The 21,605-nt window shown below is 40.3% G+C and overlaps 1 protein-coding gene across 3 annotated transcripts in view; it reads left to right on the top strand.

Moving 5' to 3' along the window:
* Positions 1 to 667: 667 nt before the first annotated feature.
* nrip1b (nuclear receptor interacting protein 1b) overlaps positions 668 to 21,605 on the top strand; it is a 105,128-nt gene continuing 84,190 nt past the window's right edge. For 2 of the 3 annotated variants that reach the window (XM_061963154.2, XM_061963156.2), the window contains exon 1: positions 668 to 910. The gene's annotated coding sequence lies outside the window, so the exon portion shown is untranslated. Of the gene's footprint in view, positions 911 to 15,963; positions 16,129 to 21,605 lie in introns of all 3 variants that reach the window. The other variant, XM_061963157.2, reaches the window with a different exon arrangement.

Below are 21,605 nucleotides of genomic sequence, written 5' to 3'. Positions count from 1 at the left end.
GCTACAATTGGGCGGAAGGCGGGGTACACCCTTGACAAGTCGCCGCCTCATCACAGGGCCAACACAGACAGACAGACAACATTCACACTCACATTCACACACTAGGGCCAATTTAGTGTTGCCAATCAACCTATCCCCAGGTGCATGTCTTTGGCTGTATGTGTATTTAATTATTATTATTATTATTATTACATGAAGTGCACAGACTCCTTAAGGAATACAATTCAATTAAAAAATGTTAATTATTGTTACGATTATTATTATTATTAACACAGTAAATAACTGTTGAAATGCCCAATACATGTTCAATGTAAATGTACCTATACTTCAACAAATGTATTTTCAAATCAAAGACATGAACTTCAAAATCCATAATAAATATATGGATTGTGATGACGAGTTGATGACGTCACTGTTGGTTCATGTCACAGTGTGCTGTTGCCTGCATGTCCTGTCGTGCCATATGTCTAACGTCATGACTTAGAAATATATGACTAAAACACACATCACACCTTAGAATGATGTTTTATATGATGGAATGTTAAAAAGATGAAAAGTAAAAAAAAAAAAATGATGTTTTGTTTTTTTAAAAGAAGCTTGGAAGCGGAGTGAGTGTTCCTTTAAGGGTGTTGTCACACAGGCAGAGGGCGGAGTGTTAAATAGTCCTCTCTCCAGTCCTCCAAAGAAGAAGACTCCGCCAATAAGCCAAACCTTTCAGCACTGTCAGCAGGCACACGCAGCGCGACTGAAAACAGAAGCACGGAGCAGACATTTGTGGACTATATTTTCATTAGTATTTTCACGTTTTGTTATTTTCGACATGTTTGTGTCGCCGGAGAAGTGACAAGACATTCAATGGATTTTGCTGCCCATGTCGAATATTAATGCGCGTCTCCGAATGACAACGCAGGTAGGAGAGATCATGTCCTTAAAAACATCATTCTTTTTTTTTAATAACACACTCTTTATGTCATTAATCATAAGTACTTTTACACAGGACGATCGCGGCCTAAGGGGGGTTGTATAACACGGTGTTTTATCGTAAGCACGTCAAGGATGTAGTTGAATATCAAGCCGCTATCTGCATAGACAATAAAGTAGGCCCTCAACAGACGTGGTTTGTGTGTAAAATGTTCATATTTAAAAAAAATATATATATAAAAATGACCTTATTAATAATAATATGTGTCTTAAGCAGCGGGTTGTGTGTTTGTGCTGGAACGTCATTGTCACCAACTGACCAGCGTTAAACCTGACCATCAGAAAAATGTGCCAAATAAGCACATTTACGTTCATATTTGACTTCCACGTTCTTACCTGATATAGTTTTCATGCAATCTGATATTACGTGAACGTCCAGCAGGAGTGAATGTAATAACACACGTTGAGCAGTATTTAGATGACCAAAGGGACATATTAATGTGTAGTATTGTTTTGAGGCATGGTCAAGATGACATGCATGATAGCCTTTAGTGGGCTTGCGTGCTTCTGAAGTCACAAGGTTTTTGAATGGCCTTTGCGTGGGTGTTGCTTTTTCTTCAATGCCCTGTTGCTTCATTCCACTTTGGCTCTCAGGGAAAAAGGTCACACGGCTGAGGTTTGCAAGCAGCAGAATAAAGAAGGTAAATAACATCTTTGGCTGGTGTTTTGAAAAGGGCACCTTTCAAAAGCAGCCGCAGCAGGATGTTGGAATTAAAAGCCACACAGGAAGTGTGTTCATTTGGACTACTGCAATGCACTTTATGCTGGCATTAGCCAAAAAGCTCTCTCCCGTTTGCAGTTAGTCCAGAACGCGGCAGCACGACTTTACAGGAGCCAGGACACGTGAGCGTATAACTCCAATTCTTGAGACTTTGCACTGGCTCCCTGTTCATTTTAAAATGTTGCTGTTTGGTTTTGGTTTTAAAGCTTTGCAAGGACTGGCACCTCCATTATATCTCGGACCTCATCCAAATTTACACTCCTGCGCTCGCTCTGAGGTCCGAGAGCCAGCTCCAGCTCCTGGTGCCCAAGACGAGACTTAAAACCAGGGGAGACAGGGCCTTCTCTGAGGTCGGCCCTAAGCTCTGGAACACTCTGCCCCTCCATGTTCCAACTGCTCCCACAGTGATGTGTTTTAAGTCTCATCTTAAGACCCATTTTTATTCTCTGGCTTTTAACACTATGTGAGTTGTGTGGTCCTCTGTGTTTAATATATATATATATATAAATATATACATTTTTTTTATTGGTTTTACCCTTTAAAATCGTTTTTAATCATATTTATTTTATATTGTTTTTATATTGGTTTTATATTTATTTATTTTGTTTTTATTCAGTCATTGGTGGAGCTAAGGATAGTGTTTGAATCTTGTTTTTAATATTTTTGTGCAGCACTTTGGAAACATTTGTGTTGTTTTAAATGTGCTATATAAATAAAGTGGATTGGATTGGATTGGATTCATTTCATGAAAGGCAAAGTCGCCTCGATCAAGTTTGAACACTAGCCTCTTCTTTTTGTCAGCATTAAGCTGCTTAATTATTTGACCTGAACTTACACAAGACGGCCAAGGTTGATCCGTCTGCCTCTGTCGTTGTCTCAAAGCAGTTTTCCTTCATTCTGGAGCATTCTGTAGTCGCTCAGAAGTTGACTTCTTCAGAGGGGTTCTGATTTTTCCAAGTTTCCCACAATGCATTGCCTTTGGACATATTAGAAGGCTTCGTTTGCATCACGCTCATTGTTGCTGATCAAGTAGTGACACTAATAATGCCGACCACGTGTGCGATTGTCAACTGACACAATCAAGGTGGGAGATGTATTACTTGCCTTTATCGCATTTTGAAGGGTATTTCTGGACAAACGGAAGCGGTGTGAAGGTGAGCATGGATAGCTGCAATCAACTGAGATGTGGCATGCAATGACGACTGTTTGTTCGGATCATTTCAGATAAATAAGAACATCTTGTAAGTAAAAATTACGGTAATCTAAAATAAATGACAGCCCCACTTTTGCATTCACTTGATGTGCTTGGTCAAATAACTTTGACAGTTGTTGTATTGGTAAAAAAAAATAGTATTCACTTCTCTCATCTGAGACTGTAGCCTCCTCATATAAAAACAACTGAAACAACATGAGAAAATCATTCTCCCAATCCTGTCTTACAGTCACAGTGCACTAAGATGACATTGGATTGGTTATCCGTGATTATCCAGGGTGTCAAACTTGGGTGGGATCGTTTTGAGTGCATGACTCCAGCCTTGACAATACAATGTCCACTAGGTTTATAGAGATGAACACAAACGTCACAAACCCTTCCACAAACAAAGCGGTCATAGCTTTCTCTTTTTCAAAGTTCTTCAAGGTGTAAAATAGGCTGGCTTGAAAAATTAAGTAGCTAAAGGTCAAGGTATGAGACATCGGGGAAGATGTCGTGGTCTCAGCCTCACTCAGACTTGTCGACGGCTGTTTGCTCCTTATAACGATGAAGGGACTTCTTATCTAATGACTCACAGTATTTCTCCATCGTATCACAACCGTTGCAATGTTATTTTCCGCTGCATAGTTTGGAAATGTTACATGTAGCGCTGTCGTGAACTATGATGCTAGCCCTTCAGTATGGCTTCAGTGAATTGTGGGATACTTTAGCCAAAAATGCGAAGGCCTCTGTTCCCATGTCAATAGGGAGTCAGGGTTATGACCCATTAAAAGATTAATGCCTTTTTAATCCTGGTCTCCATTGGCATTGTTTGTCTCCCGGCTGACAAGCGGCTAGCAGCTAATTATGTGTCTCCATACACAGTGTGGAGATGCTCCTCCAAAGCTAATAATAATCATCCCAATTGCAGCAAATCAACTGCATTTTTTAGTACAGAAGGGAAGGGATTCATATGGCCCTCATAATAATTTTGCAATGCAGTCAGCTGAAAATGATGGAGCACGCCATTTTACATAGCAACTTGTCCAGGGTGTACTCCGCCTTCCGCCCGATTGTAGCTGAGATAGGCTCCAGCGCCCCCGCGACCCCGAAGGGAATAAGCGGTAGAAAATGGATGGAAAAATGGACGTTGAAAAAGTTGAAATTGCCACAAAACACATTTTAAGATATTCAACAATCTATTGAAAAAGTTGAAATTGCCACAAAACACATTTTAAGATATTCAACAATCTACTGGCGTCTGGCGGTTAACGTGGATAGTGCACCCCCCAACCCCCAATTCGTCACGTTTTAAGTGTCAGGTAAACCGCTATATGGGGCCATGGGATTTCCCTTCCTACTGTATCTTAAGTATTATTATTAACTAGTAACTATCATTGTCACTGGAGAACAAGGCAACACATGCTACACAACAAAGAGCAAGCCAGGAGCGGGTTTGCTAATCTCTAAGCTAGCTTTAAAGAACGTCAAGAAATAAGTGCATCGTAAAGTTTAAGTGTAGATGTAAGAACGCTACAGCAGAAATTTATAAAATATTAACAGGGATTTAGCAGGTGGATTAATAAGAGGTAAAGGGGATAATATAACAACTATTTGTGTCTCAACTTTACTGTATCACAGTCCTTGCATATGTAAGAGGAGGGTGGATTGATCAATAAAATAGTGGTGTCGATACCAAGGGTAGTATCAGTATATGATTTATACCAAAGTGATTAAGTCGATATTTTTATTTTCTAAAATTTTTGTGGTCGCTTTTGTTAATGTTTACAGATTCAGGGAGTAATTCCCTGGACACAGGATGATTTTGAGAGCAAAAACCAAAGGATGTAAAAGAGTAATAGACACTAGTTTTTTCTTTTGTTTCGGTGTAATGTATGTAATGAAGGAGAATAAGAAACTGTTTTAAATATTGTGTTGATATTGGTAAACCTTCAATAGCACTCACGATAAATACATTGAAAAAATTACATTTGATACATGGGATTGGTATTGGTAGGAATATTGTCCGATATCACTCATGAAATATAATATAAAACCCTAATTGGAACATTTCTAGCACATTTACTAGCAAAGCAAACAATAATTAACACTTAGGATATTCACTAAACAAAAATATAAACGCAACACTTGTTTTTGCTCCCATTTTTCGAGAGTTTAACTCAAAAGATCTAAAACTTTTATTATAAGCACAGAATACCTATTCCTCTCAAATATTGTTCACAAATCTGTCCAAATCTGTGTTAGTGAGCATTTCTTCTTTGCCAAGATACTCCATCCCAACTCACAGGCGTGGCATATGAAGATGCTGATTAAACAGCAATCCGGGCCTACCAGGTGACAGTCAGCTCCAGTTGACTCCGACGTTAACACCATGTCTGGGCGAAGTGAAGTGGTAGCGATGTTGGCCGAAAACCTGAGTTGCCTTCCCAGGTCAACTCGGAGCTGCCAGTCAGGAGCGGTGGAGAGGAGCTCCCCTGATGAGTTGGGCCGGTGGTTTTCCTCCCTATTTTATCGCTGTGCAGATGGAATCCACCAAAGATTTCAAAACATGGTCGTGGCGCCAGCGATACTGCCCCTCCCCTAGAGACTTTGGACAACAGCTCAGGATGTGCTTCAAGAAGCCCCTCCTCTGGCACAGATTGCCCTCTGGAGTGTCTGCTCCGGCCGGGCTTGGGAGAGCATTGTGCACAGATTGAATTAAGAACTTTGTGCGCAGAGGTTCATCTTTCCAGAGCTCTGCCCATGTAAGTTGTCAATTTTATCACACAGCACAATGCCACAGATGTCGCAAGTTATGAGGACGCATGCAGTTGGCATACTGACTGCAGGAATGTCCACCAGAGCTGCTGCCCGTGAATTGAATTTTGAATTCGCTGCCATAAACTGTGTCCAAAAGGCGTTCCAGAGAATTTGGCAGTACATCTAACCGGCTTCACAACAGCAGACCACGTGTAACCACACCAGCCTAGGACCTCTACATCTAGCAGGTGCCCATCCATGCTTGTCTGAGACCAGCCACCCAAACAGCTGCTACAACAATTGGTTTGCATAACCAAATAATTTCTGCACAAACTGTGAGAAATCATCCCAGGGAGGCTCATCTGCATGCTCGTCGTCCTCGTTGGGGTCTCTACCTGACTGCAGTTCGTTGTTGTAACCGACTTGAGTGGGCAAATGCTCACATTCAATGGCGTCTGGCACGTTGGAGAGGTGTTCTTTTCACGAATGATTCCTGGTTTTCATTGTTCAGGACAGATGGCAGACAGCGTGTGTGGCGTTAGTGTGTGGTAGAGCGGTTTGCTTGTGTCAACGTTGTGAATCGAGTAGCCCATGGTGGGGTTATCAAATGGGCAGGCGTATGGTATGGACATCGAACGCAAGTGCATTTTCCTGATGGCATTTTGAATGCACAGAGATACCGTGACAAGAAGTGACATCACCTCATGATGACATCCCCTCTCAGTGGCCTCGTGGTTAGAGTGTCCGCCCTGAGATCGTTAGGTTGTGAGTTGAAACCCCGGCCGAGTCATACCAATGACTATAAAAATGGGACCCATTACCTCCCTGCTTGGCACTCAGCATCAAGGGTTGGAATTGGGGGTTAAATCACCAAAAATGATTCCCGGGCGCGGCACCGCTGCTGCCCACTGCTCCCCTCACCTCCCAGGTGGTGAACAAGGGGATGGGTCAAATGCAGAGGACACATTTCACCACACCTAGTGTGTGTGACAATCATTGGTACTTTAACTTAATGTTGCAGCACGACAATGCACGCCCCATGTTGCAAGGATCTATACACAATTTCTGGGAGCTGAAAACATTCCAGTTCTTGCATGGCCAGCATCGGGCATGTTTGGGAGCCTGTGGATTGGCGTCTGTCTAGACAGCGTGTTCCAGGACTGCCAATATCCAGTAACTTCACACAGCCATTGAAGAGGAGTGGACCAACATTCCACAGGCCACAATCAACAACCTGATCAACTCTATGCAAATGAGATGTGCTGCACTGCAAGAGGCAAATGGTGATCACACCATTTCTGAGCCCACCACCCCCTGTCCCCCAATAAGGCAAAACTGCACATTTCAGAGTGGGCTTTTATTGTGGGAAGCCTAAGGTGTGGCTTGGTCAGTAGAGCTGCCGTACCAGCAAACAGAGGGTTGCTGATTCAATCCCCGGCTTCCGCCAACCTAGTCACATCCGTTGTGTTCTTGACACTTCATCCTTGCTCCTGATGGGTCGTGGTTAGGGCTTTGCACGGCAGCTCCCGCCATCAGTGTAATAATCATGCTGTTTTAGCAACATCTTGATATGCCACACCTGTGAGGTGGGATGGATTATCTTGGCAAAGAAGAAGTGCTCACTAACAAAAATTTAGACAGATTTGCAAACAATATTTGAGAGGACTAGGTCTTTTGTGTTTATTGTAAATCTTTGACTTCAACTAATGAAAAATGGGAGCAAAAACAAGTGTTGTGTTTTGTATTTTTGTTCAGTATACGTTCACACTGCAGGGTATGATGCGTGATTGTAATTTGTTTTTCCTAAATCCAAATTATGTAGTCGTTTACGTTACTAAAAACAGAAATTTGTGCCACCAGAGTCAACCTTTTCCTTACCCAATTATTATTCATAGAAAAGAAAGCAGAGCTCTCCTTCGTAGGGGATTTGCTTCGACATGTGGGCAGGGGCCAGGATTGTTGAGCCATTGACATGATTTCCGAAATACCTTCCTTTTGCCTGTTTTTTGCTCATTCGTACAGTGTTTCTGGATTGCGATGTTTGTTGCATTTTGATTGCCAAAAAAACGTTACCTGATCTTTTAGAATGCAGCAATACATACCAGATTTATATCCACATTTGAAAGAGGCCTGGGTCGGAAATTAGGAAAATCTGAAGTGTGTTGTTCACATTGACATGAAAAGTCACTTAACACAAAAACATCAGAAATGGTTGCAGTGGGAATGTAGCCTTACACTCCAACATTTGGGGCATTATCAAATATGCAAAACTCTTGCTCAAATTCTGAGAATATCCAAACCTGTTTTGAACGATTTTTAGCCAACGACCAACGACACTCTAGCTAGATACGTATGTGGCCAGCCGTTAGTGTAGCTAACCACATCTAAACATAGAGCTAACGTTGGACAACTTACCTTTGATTATTCCGAGAGATGGCGGAGTCTGTGAACACTGTGGTCAAAGTATTAGCAGAACCAATTTATTTACTCGCGTGCTTTTATTTTGAAGGCCTGACATTACTGGCTCTCGGATTTTGTTGTCCTATTGTCATGCACGTATTTCTAAAGATAGAATTTAGGGTGAAAGCTGACGGTCACCAGCAAATAATGTGAAAAGAGGTTTGTGAACTGACGGCAATTAAGTCACCGTTTTACAAAAAAAACTTTTGAAATGTACAGAATGTGGAAAAACACCAGGAAATATTGAGATTGGCATCATACTTTTTGATTACTGAGGCTCTCTGTCTGCAAAAAAATCCTAATGTGCAATCTCCCCGAACACGTGTCAAAGCATTTACTGCAGTTTTTGATTTATTACAGACCTTGGAGCTGCCCTGCAGTGTTTTTTTGGCCACTATACATTGTTCAAGGACATAGACAGTAGATGTTAAGGACCAGAAGTGCAGTCTCATCCTCTTACAGCCCTCTAAGGAATCAAACCAGAGACCCTTTGACCTCAAGCTCATTTCTCTAATTGTTTGAGCTCTATATCTGTAAGCCTTGTTATTAAAACAATATTGCACTGTTGTTACTATTCTTAGATTTGTTTACATGTGTGTTTTGAATACAATGTCATTATTTTATTATGGGTTAATGAACACAATTAAGCATATAAAGTCAACTTGTTTTTCCACTCTACTGGTACTTTAAATCATTTGGTTTTTGCCCTTAAAGTCCTCCTGTGTTGATGACAACATACTACTTTTTATAATAAAAAATGTAGATCTAAACAGTGTAATATGGACCAAATAATGGTAATATGCTCCTTACTATTTGTATTGATGGGCCCACCTTTTGTTCACTTTCAAGAGCTCTAGCTTGCAGTATTGTTTAGCATATCGTCCTACAGTGTCTAGGGTAGCATGTTCTTCCTCCAGTGATAATGGTACTTGAAAGTAAGAGTTTATTGGTCGTCATGGAGGTGAGGATTACTGATTTAGAATTAGCGTTGCACTGTAGCTAAAATGCTACATTGTTTTGATGACGCTGTAGCGGTTGCTTTAAGGACATAATTCACCACACCTGTTAACTTGACTTTGTTGTCATTATTCACTGTCATTGTTCTATTGTACACATAACAATGTTGTTTTGGTTTAGCATTAATGTATGCAGTTAAGAGAGAGTAATTTGGTGCGGTCCCTTTAAGTGACAGTCAGGAGATTTATCCAAAGGTGGGGGTTTGTTATGACCGCCATTTAGAGTGGTTTGATGTAAGAGTTCTTCAGTCTTCTCTTTGACGGAATAAACGACGCACACGATTTTGTGTATCAAAGATATTTCAAGTTGTCTTGCTTTCGCTTTACAAGCGCAACAACGCATCCTTTCGCTAGTCACTGCCAAATTTGCAGACACAGCAAGAATATGTCATCAAAGTTAAAGTGTTAAAGTTAAAGTACCAATGATTGTCACACACACACTAGGTGTGGCGAAATTATTCTCTGCATTTGACCCATCACCCTTGATCACCCCCTGGGAGGTGAGGGGAGCAGTAGGCAGCAGCGGTGGCCGCGCCCGGGAATCATTTTGGTGATTTAACCCCCAATTCCAACCCTTGATGCTGAGTGCCAAGCAGGGAGGTAATGGGTCCCATTTTTATAGTCTTTGGTATGACTCAACCGGGGTTTGAACTCCCAACCTACCGATCTCAGGACGGACACTCTAACCACTAGGCCACTGACATGCATTGTCACAATATAACGATAGTATTAAAAACTCTGTCTTCCGCAAAATGTATATCAATGACATCGTCTATTGCACAACCCATATCCAGATTTACCGAAAACACTTCCGTGTGGACAGGGCTTTACGTTAAGTGTGAACTTCTTTTTACACTTGTGTGACAGTTGCTGTAAAAATATGACTTGTATGAACTCATTTGTCAATTAAATGAAGTGTTTGAATTAGGGCTGGGCGATATGGCCTTTTTTTAATATCTCGATATTTATAGGCCATATCGCGATACAAGATATGTGTCTCGATATTTTGCCTTAGCCTTGAATGAACACGATGCATATAATCACAGCAGTATGATGATTCTATGTGTCTACATTAAAACATTCTTGTTCACACTGCCTTAAATATATGCTCATTTTAAACTTCCATGCAGAGAGGGAAATCACAACTAAGTCAATTTACCAAAACTATTTATTAAACAGTTATTAAGCAGTGGCACAAACATTCATGTCATTTCCGAAACAGAAAGTGCAAGATTGTCAGAGACATTTTAAAACAAGTTATTAGTGCACGGTGTCACTAAAATGACTTATCAAAACAACACTAAATTAAAGTGCACTTTTTGTACAGAACGCCACTACAACAGTTTAAAACATGATGACACACAAGATATTTCAATACGTGTCACATAAAAATGAGCTGCATTATCAAATAGTATATGTCCAACGGTGTTGATGTGGAAATAGTTGCTTCGGCATTTAGTTGGTGTGGCACCGAACGGGGATGTTAACATCTTGAAGCCAAACCACCGCCAGACGATGGACCCCGTGCTGTTTTTCTTGGGAATTAATTATTCCTCCATTTGTTACCAGATTTGCACCTTCTTTCTCTTGTATTACCAGTCAAACCACACCGTTAGCTGTTAGCATCACAGCTAACGTTACCATGTCGCTACGTGCTACTCCGCGGGAACGTGTGACGTTGCTCACGTGACAGTATGTGACGTATGTAAGAAGCTGCGCTTGTTTTAAAGAGAGACAGGAAAGAGTGAGAAACGCATGCAGTTTAATGCCCCACAGCTAAAAGCAACTGCCTGAGAACGTATACTCGAATATCACGATATAGTCATTTTCTATATCGCACAGAGACAAACCCGCGATGTATCGAGTATATCGATATATCGCCCAGCCCTAGTTTGAATAATTTTGTTTTGATTATGGCTGCAGCTGTTGATTTTAGTAATTGAGTAATCTTATCAATTTTTTAGTTCAGTTAAACAACTAATCTGATGAAACAAACATTATAGTCTTGGTGTGTATTTTAGGGGGCAGCACGGTTGAACAAGGGTTAGCGCATGTGCCTCACAATCCGAAGGTCCTGGGTTCGATCCCCGGGCTCGGGGTCTTTCTGTGTGGAGTTTGTATGTTCTTCCCGGGACTGCGTGGGTTCCCTCCGGGTACTCCGGCTTCCTCCCACCTCCAACCTACTCAGTGGCCTAGTGGTTAGAGTGTCCGCCCTGAGATCGGTAGGTTGTGAGTTCAAACCCCGGCCGAGTCATACCAAAGACTATAAAAATGTTGTGTCCTGAGCAAGACACTTCACCCTTGCTCCTGATGGGTGCTGGTTAGCGCCTTGCATGGCAGCTCCCTCCATCAGTGTGTGAATGTGTGTGTGAATGGGTAAATGTGGAAGTAGTGTCAAAGCACTTTGAGTACCTTGAAGGTAGAAAAGCGCTATACAAGTACAACCCATTATATCTATGCTGTGCGCACTAATCCAAAACCAAAAATGACGCAATACTGCATACGTCAGTAGCCAAAGGAGGAGCCTTGTAGACATATCATTTACAATCAGTTTGTTTAAAACATTTATAATATATTAACAATATAACGCTAATATACAATATAATACAGATGTATGAATAATTTATTAATAATCGAATCGTGAGGTGCCCAAAGATTCCAACCTTTAATGATAACTGTGATTATTTTGCTCACGATAACCGTGACGGGAAATGTTCATATCGTTTCATCCCTAGAAGGCTGGTAGTGTGTTGCTGTTCCTAAAGGTGCTTGATGACTGTAATGTTTTTGAGTGGAGATGACTCAAGGCTGGGCAGCACGGTGGTCTAGGGGTTAGTGCATATGCCTCACAATACAAAGGTCCTGGGTTCAATCCCCCGGCTCGGGGTCTTTCTGTGTGGAGTTTGCATGTTCTCTCCATGACTGCGTGGGTTCCCTCCGGGTACTTGGGCTTCCTGGGGATAGGTTGGTTTGGCAACGCTAAATTGGCCCTAGTGTGTGAATGTTGTCTGTGTATCTGTATTGGCCCTGCGATGAGGTGGCGACTTGTCCAGGGTGTACCCCATCTTCCGCCCGACTGCAGCTGAGATAGCCTCCAGCACCCCCCACGACCCCAATAGGGACAAGCGGTAGAAAATGGATGGATGGATGACTCAAGGAAGGCTTTTTTTTTTTTAAATACATTGGTCTCACATCAGTGGTCTAGTCCAAAACAATAAAAGCAGATGAGATGTGTTACTTGGTAGCAGTGTTGGGTTAGTTACTGAAAAGCAGTAACTAGTTACAGTTACTAGTTACTTCATTTCAAAAGTAACTCAGTTACTAACTCAGTTACTTACACCAAAAAGTAATGCGTTCCTGTGAAAAGTAACTATTTAGTTACTTCTTTTTGTCTTTTTTTTTTTTTTTTAAAGCTCCCATTAATACCCTTTAGCCTTCATTTCAGTACTGTTATTGCACTGGAGAATAATACAATCTGTTGATCAACTTGACATGCATTTGCATCACTGAACTCTGCTAAGCAATGTGGTCTACATACAACACACAAAGACAAAGATATGTTACAAAGACCAATTTGTTTCTGGCCAGAACAAATTGACAAAACTATTTTAAATAGCTGCAACATAACGTACATAAGTAACAAACAGCATAATAACAGCATAGATGTAAACCAAGAAAGGCACACACTACATACACAAAGCCTAACCAGGCATTTTCTTCCTCAAGTAATTCTGATACAAAATCATGTCTGAAGCCCAGAAGACTCTCCACATTTCCCCAGTTTTAGTTTAGAGATAAGGAAAAATTGGCCTGGCCCACTAGGATCCCTCTTTATGTTTGTGAACTTTATAGTCTATACATTTAGACTGATGTGATAATCAAACACTCTAGAAGTCTAGAATGAAAGAGTATATAAGAGAATTGACAGCAACGTTCCCTCTCAGGAGCGCCCCTGTGCAATTGTGCACTGCTCAAGCGTCCTCTGCGCACGGCAAATCTATGCCACGCACAAAATCAAATAAAAAAATAAGCGCATAACAATTTTCGACACGACACGGACACGACAGAGAAAACCGTTTTCGTCATCATCGTTCAAATATTGTAACGTCTGTCGAGACGCTTTGAGGACATGAATTCCATCCATCACTTTACTGAGCAAAACTCTTTATTGTCGGCCATAAACACATCACCAAAACATTAGTAAAAAAAATGATATCTAGCAAAAATGGTCATTTTCTGCAGTACAAACCAGACCAAAAGTAACTTTGTTTTATCAACAGCTGCCGCTCGCTCTTTCTCACGTGCGCCAACACTTGCACATATGGCACTGAGCCAGTGATGCGTTTACAGCCACACAAAAAGTCGGACAACTCCAACACCACACATAAAGTGTAATTCCAGGTCGTTACACTATGATTTACCAATCAAATGTGTGCTTATTCTAGTGTCATTTATTAGGAATCTTAATTTATAAATATTAATCATTAAATGCTGTTAGTATATTAAATAAATACTAATAAAAATATATTTTTTACAAACAGGAAGTTGCAGGAATGTACACATGATCCCCTGCTTACATCTCATTGTGCAACATGTGAATGTTTTAATGGGAACTAAATGCAATGTCTGAAAGGGGTACCAATTATTTCCAAAGCAGGACCTCCACCCAGACAAACAATACAAGTACACAGTTCATGAAAAACAATATTTGTTGTTATTGTCATTGTAAGTGGGCCTAAACACTTATATTAGAAATGGAAATGACTGCTGTCATTTGATTATAATAATAAGAGAATGTTGTCTGTCTATCTGTGTTGGCCCTGTGATGAGGTGGGGACTTGTCCAGGGTGTACCCTGCCTTCCGCCCGAATGCAGCTGAGATAGGCTCCAGCGACCCCGAAAGGGACAAGCGGTAAAAAAGGGTTGGATGGATGGAGATTGAACTTGTTATTTAGTCATGTTTGGGACAGGTGTGCTGCTGGTGTAGCCACAGTGTGCACGTCTAAAGTTGCTCACATGGGCTCCACTCAATGCTCAGGGACTTTTTGCGTTTGCTCACACACATGAACAATTAGAGGGAACATTGATTGACAGAGTGTGTGTACCTTCAGCGGTGAATGATGAGAAGAGGCAGAGTTAATCCTTAAGTGGTGGAGGTGAAGTGGCATCAGAATCTCTATCTCTCTTTACTAGCTTCGTCGAAGCATGTTGCTTATGTAGCTTGTTTCAGCAGATTTGAATTGCTGTTTTGGGCAGTAGATGGGATCTTTGATCCAAAGCACAATTTACATTTAACTAAAATGTTCTTTTCTTTGTGCTCGACAAAAGAAAAGTAGTGAAAATATCTCCATGTTAGCAAACTCGACTTCTGGCTCCGCCATGATCAGACACGCCCCCCCCTCTCCACACTCACACGCACACACACCCACACAGAGCGCATGTCTCTCTCTCTTCTCCGGCTTGACACAAGAAGAATCAGAACGATGACAGAGCAGCGCTCCGATAAAACACACTTTACACTACATAAAAAGTAACGTAAAATAACGCAGTAACGCATCATGTAGTAACGGTAACTGAGTTACTGAAAATAAAAAATAACGCGTTAGATTACTAGTTACCGCCGAAACTAAAGGCGTTACAGTAACGCGTTAGTCCCAACACTGCTTGGTAGTCAGTGGCCTTGTGGTTAGAGTGTCCGCCCTGAGATCGGTAGGTTGTGAGTTCAAGCCCCGTACCAAAGACCATAAAAATGGGACCCATTACCTCCCTGCTTGGCACTCTGCATCAAGGGTTGGAATTGGGGGTTAAATCACCAAATGATTCCCAAGCGCGGCCACCGCTGCTGCTCACTGCTCCCCTCACCTCCCAGGGGGTGGAACAAATGCAGAGGGTAATTTCACCAAACTTTGTGTGTGACTGTCAGTGGTTCTTTGTCCTGGCTAGCATTAGCTTTGTAGATTGTCTGCAGACTTAGCTGGTGTTTCAAGTAGCCGTTTCAACATTTAGTTCTGTAGGGGGCTGGTTGGTTTGAGTGTTTTGGAACAATACTTCACCTTGACAGCATTTTTTTTCACATTCATGTTCTTTTCCGTGATGTTTTGCTTTTAAAAGAGGATTTCTTTTTTTTAAATGGCCAATTCTGAGATTCCGTTAACGCGTAAATCATAGGGTCCTCCTTGTTGTGTATTCCTGCTGTGAAGATTGTCTTGCAGCAATGTCCTCATTTATGAAAGCGGCTCACAGATGATTGGTGCTTCTGTCACGAACAGAAGGCGACCAAATGCGAAGGGACTCGCTTTGATGACAAGCCAGGAAGGACCAAATGCGTTTCTACAGCCGTCGCTCCCTAAATGCAGACTACTGTTGATGAGTGAATGTGAGGAGTAAAGATGTGTCCGCTGCAACCCCTGAGAGCTACACAAGCCAGGGCTCATCCTGTTGAATGGCTTCTGATCGCTCTCACCTCCAACTCTCCAACCCTGCCGCTTGCACGCCTCACCTTGGTCTTGGCGCAATGACAGGCCTTGTCTAATATCCCCATCCATTGATCGCCGCTGATTGAAATTGTCTTGAATTATTTAAACTCTGCTGGATAATGGCTCACTAAATTAATGAAAGCACGAGAGCGTGCGGGTCAAATAAATGACATGTTAACAAAAGCAAAGAAAATGGAAACGCGTTCTCGTACCTGCGGCTGAACTCTTAAGTAACTAGTGAAGAAAGGTAAGATGCAGAATTTCAACCGTGACCCAGCTTACTTCTTCGTTGGGTTAGTGTGTAGTCACAGCGAGGGAGCGAAGTGGAACTGACGACCTCGCTTGCTTCTCCCGTAGCGGAGCTGCCGCCCCCAGGCTGTAGAAGAAAGGTTTATCTGCCAGTGTGGAGCTCTGCTGCAGTCAGTCAAGGGGAAGGTCTCTCTGCATTGCCACAAGCAGGCTAATGTCATAGGCCTGACAGAGTGGGCGGGCTGCATTGGAAATGAGGACAGACACTCAGAGGTAGGAGGAGGCCGACTTGGCCTGTGTCGCATCTGCTGCGGCTTTTGTGTAAAGAAAGGACGGAGTAAAATGATGCTTGTCTTTTGGTTGTCGTATCTGAGGTCTGTAATTATTCAGTCTAGGGCTGCAACTAACGATTATTTTGATAGTCAAATAGGCAACAATTATCTTAACGATTAGTCGACTAATCGGATAATAAAGCGCACACATATTTAATGGCTTTAATTTTTCCATCGACTTCTATTTATTTATACTGTAACTGGGCTGCTCATTCAGCTAATACAAAAAATAAAATTACTAATAAAATGTTGCCCAGTTAAAAGAATGGAAAGACAAAGTGCTAAAAAGAAAAAAATTAACATTGTTAATGTATTTATAAAAAACAGTTAACATAGCAGCAATGAAAACAAACAACAAAACAAAATATAACTTCCTCAAAAAGAAAAGATTTGTGTGATGTTTAAAATACTGCATACTGGTATATTGACTATTGATTAACTCTTGGCAGTTTTAACACTCTAATAGACTCAATGTGTAGAATTATATCTTTGATTAATTCTTACAATGTTGGCAATTTAATAGATGTGTGTGTGTGTGTGCGGTTTGTTTAAGTGCTTTTTTTTTACGACATTGGAAATTGACGCTGCTTTAAAACGTATTTGAATTAATGTAGACAAAGTTTAGCTCGCTGACTTTGGCTAACAGGAGAGTTTAAGTTATTTTTCACACAACTCTGTTTCAGTCTTGTTAGCTGGCTGGCAAGGTTGAGACCACAGCCTACTCCCAAATGTCCGACATCATGTTTCCGCTTTAAATGCTCGCGTATCACAGATGTGCTGCCATAAAAACAAGGTCCGCTTTGCAAAATGAGCAAGTTATTCATGTTTTTGACAAGAATAAGAGGAAATATTCCTCACACTTAACATGTTATTACTGCCGATGTTTTAGCGAGTGACCCACTTCCGCCCGAAAAAATACGAGTGATGACGTCCCGATCGTTGTCGACAAATATAATTGTCGGGGACAAATTTTACTGTCGACATTGGCGACAATGTCGACTAATTGTTGCAGCCCTAATTCAGTCACAGGCAAAGTCTGGTGACAGGCTTTGGACAAAACATGAATGAGACTTGTGTTGCCTACAGTTACACAATGTAAATGTTCCTGTATAAAGTCCAGTGATTCTCAACTGGTGGGTCACGGTAGAATAATCCTGTGTTTTAATGTGAAGGTGATTTTTTTTTTTTTTAATGTTATGTAAGTATAGTCTTTGAGTCTGCAATGAAGCTGCTGTCAAAGACGAGGACTAAAAGTTTGCTTGTATCGTACGTAGTCTTCTACCAGTAAGATGATGAATGCATATTTTGTTGACGCTTAAAAAACGTTTAGGTGGAAGTACAATATATATCTTCTATGGTAGGGTTACGCAATCTAGACAATATGCGATGATATAATGCTATCAATTTGGCAGAAGATGAGGCTTTTAATACCATAGTCATATAGTGATAATGCATGTTGATGACACACACTGTGTCCCATTAATTTGATTGGGCACAAACTCAACCTTATCACAATGTAGCATCCTCGTCAGTGAAAAGTATGTTTCTTACAAGCACCATTATCACTAGAGGACAAAGAATAGCTAAACATTCTACACTACACACCATAGGAGAAGACAAAAAGCCATACTAACCGCTAAGCTAAAGCGCTTGAATGTAAACAGGGGTAGACAGTTTGATTCTACACTTGGTATTACTGTTGATTTGTTGAAACTACAGTGATTTGATGGATATTTTTTATTATCAAAAAAATGTTTTTGTAGTTGTTTTTGTTATTGTTTACAAACTCAAGAAATATGTCTCTGGACACAGAAGGACTCTAAGGGAAAAAACCCCAAATGATTTAAATCATAGCCAACAGTTGTTTTTTCTTGCTTATATTTAGTTATTTTTTACTATTGACTTTAATATGCTCAAAATACTGTATGTAATAAAAATGAATAAGGAAATCATTTGAATAATTAGCTGATATTGTTACACCGTCATCCTGTGTTTTTGTCTTTATAAATTGAAACGTTCAATGATATTGAAAATTTGAAGTATTAGTATGGCCAATACTGCCCCTGTAAAGCTACCTTGTATTGGATCAATGCCCACATTTGCCCAAAACTAATACAATCAAACAAGAGATGAATAGGTGCTTATTACATTTTAACAGACATGTAGATAACGGTTACAACAGAAAGGAACCAGATATTAACAGTAAATGATGAAGTAGATTAATAATATTTTAGAGAAAATAATACAACTGGAAATGACGCGATATAAAAAATTATAGGCAGATTTTGATTAAGCTATCAGAAAATATCAGAAATGAGAAGAACGTGATTACATTTTTTGGGTGATCCGAATCTCTTATACTACATTAATCTTATGTTTATGTTACAGTACAAGGGAGTGCGTGTGTGCTGGTATAGGTTAGCAAACCTGCCTCCACCCATAGAGACAGCAATAGTGACTATGTTCACACTGCAGGTCAATTCTAACTTTTTTTTTTTTGCCCCATATGTGACCGGTATCTGATTTTTTTTCTTTCATATCAGTGTGAACATCAGTACAATCGTGAATTGTATTTTTTATTTTTATTTCAAATCCGACACAGACCTTTTTGTATGTGGATATAAATCCGGTATGTAACCTACGCAACTGCAGTTTGAACGATTTGGTCGCGCTCATCCAACTTTTTTATTGGTAATGTTTTGGGTGTAAGAAAAGATCGGATTGAACAAAAAATCCGAATTAGACATGGCTAATTCATTTATCCTTTGAATAATTACCTTTTTATTAGCTGTGGTTTGTTTGTCAGTTATGGGCGGGTTTTAATTAAACTTTTAGGAAATGTCAAATTAAATCACCGTTTGGATTCAGGATTCATCAGCCTTTACTATCAGAGGTCTGCACTCTCAGAGTGCTTTTCTATTTGTCAATGTAATTATTGTGTATGGAGATGTTCGTAATCTATGTATAGTCGCTTATGCAAGTTGCTTGCGCGTACATAGGATTTTCACAGTAAATTAGCATCAAGCTAGCACATTTGTTAAAAGGCATTTTGTTGAGGTTAAACGTCACAGACAAATTGTTTTGTTTTGTGTGAGTTGTAATTGATTTCTGTATCTGCATTTTTACAGTCCTTCAAAGTAAAGGCTCTGAGATGGAACTCAACCTCAGTCTTTACTGCGAATGTTATCCGTCTGCTGAGCTAGCAAGTAGAGACCAAGCATTAGCGGGAGCTGTGTAGAAAACCTTTATCATTTTTGTTCAAATAATTGTTGGTTTGTGGATAAAACACATTGTTCCTGAAATCCTTGTTGATTTTACTCTGTGCTGGCACCACCCTTGTATTTAATAACCAAATACGGCAATTTATTTGATTAATTATCCGGTATTGGAAAAATTTAGTTGAGAAATTCCGTAATTTGAGTTTCCGCTTGTCATGAAAGCATGATTGGCGGTCTTGCAGTTAAACCAGTTAAGAACCACTGGTCTAAGAACACCATCCAGAAACCGAGACTGTTAATAACAGTGTCTCGTTTTAACCAGTTCAGGAGTGAAGCGTACAAGCTTGGGGCTAAGTGAAAATGCCACTCATTCCTAAAAAGTCCCTGGCTTTGTCAAGGTTAGTAGCTTGTCTTTGTAAGTTGAGGGATTGATGTATTAGGCTGTCTGGCGCTGAATTCAAAGTCCAAGGCTGTCACTGGAAATGGCGCCCGGCCCTTCCCTTGCTTTGCAGGCTATCACAGGGCCCTGTCCTTCCCAACTTCTTAACAGCCTCCTTTTGGGAACCTTGAGCAGCCCAGGCAAGGTGATTGCCTGTGCAGAGAAGGAGGCTTTACATAACGTTTTGCTTTAAACATGAGTGCATGACTTCCCTGACAGCAGTGCAGTCTAGAACTGTACAGTAATGTAAGAAGGACAAGCAGGGGGGGGGAAATCTCTCTAACTTAATTATATATTTTCTCTTTTAAAAGCTTTCGTTTCAAATTAAATTTTCCCGAGCAATTAACCAAAGAGTTTTCAGAATTTATGAATGATTGATATGATACACTGAGCAGAGAGGAAGGAAGGGGGACAATGGGGTCAGCATTGATGCGTATGCAGTATCGGTGCTGAGGTGTGCTATTTGTTGTCATTAGGGGTGTCTGGATCCAATATTGGATATTGGTCCAATACCTATCAGCAAAAAACAAGTATGAGGTGATATCAGCCTGCATCTAAAATCTCCAGTAAAAACTCCAATACCAACAGTCCTGCAGCTTGTTTACCTGTGAAAAACCTGACAGCCATTTAACATCTAAATGTCCTCCAATAAGCACACAAGGTTGGTCTTTTCTTGTGTTTTAGTCAGGTCGTTTGCCAAAGGTAAACATGGTAGGCTATAGGCTACTAAGAGCTAGCAGCTAAACAACAGCTAAGCACACCATGTCATACAAGCTCGAAATGTAATAAGTGTCCTTTATTGAACAACATTTAAAATGGCACATTTGCCAATATAAACAAGTATTAAAAAAATAGTTGCCTATTACTTACACATAGGGATGATGTTTGATAAGAAATTATCGAGTTCGAGCCTATTATCGAATCCTCTTATCGAACCGATTCCTTATTGATTCTCTTATCGAGTCCAGATAGGTTGTTGTATATGGAGAAAAAAAACACAATATTTGGTTTAACAAAAGCTCACTTTTATTATATAAGAAAAAAATAAAATCTAATCAATAAATAAATATTGACTGTTACCCCCCTTAAATACAATACAAACATAAATAAATATTGACTGTTGTTACCCAAAGTATATTAAGTGGGATTTTTCAGAAAAACAAATATATACAGTAACACAACAACAACCTGTCTCTGTGATCACTATAGGTGTATAAATAATAATATAGTGTTAAATAAAATCAGTCCCTTGGGCACAAAACTTAAAATAATACAGCTCTCCAAAAAGTGCACTTCTGCTGCTATTTGACATAACTGTTTGTTATGATGCTTTGACATTTTTGCACTTTATTTCTTTATTGAAAGAAAAGAAGAGAAAAGTTGTTTGCAAATGTGGTTACAATGCTAAAAAATGAAAAGTTAAAGCTAAAAAAAGAAATACACTTTATTGAGTTAACATTATTTCTTTATAGGGGGAAAGTTGTGATGTTATGAGCTAGGCTAGGGTATATAACAACTACACTACCCAGCATGCAACGGGAGTGACGAGCATGCGCGGTAGACCCGAAAAGTGTTGTTGCATGTCGCTACCCGGCAGCAAAGAATGAGGTTATGAGCACGCTGTGAAAGTAAACGTCAAGAACTCAGCCAACACGCCTCGTCTGCATTATTTATAATTAGACAGACAACACATATACAGTGTGATTTTGTTTTGTTTACAAGGAAAGAAAAACAAAAGTTAAAAAAGGGAGATCATGTCAT

The sequence above is a fragment of the Nerophis lumbriciformis genome, linkage group LG09 (assembly GCF_033978685.3).
Source record: "Nerophis lumbriciformis linkage group LG09, RoL_Nlum_v2.1, whole genome shotgun sequence".
Classification (NCBI taxonomy): Eukaryota; Metazoa; Chordata; class Actinopteri; order Syngnathiformes; family Syngnathidae; genus Nerophis; species Nerophis lumbriciformis.
Note: the sequence above shows the minus strand (reverse complement) of the source record. Positions and strands in the feature narration are given on the sequence as shown.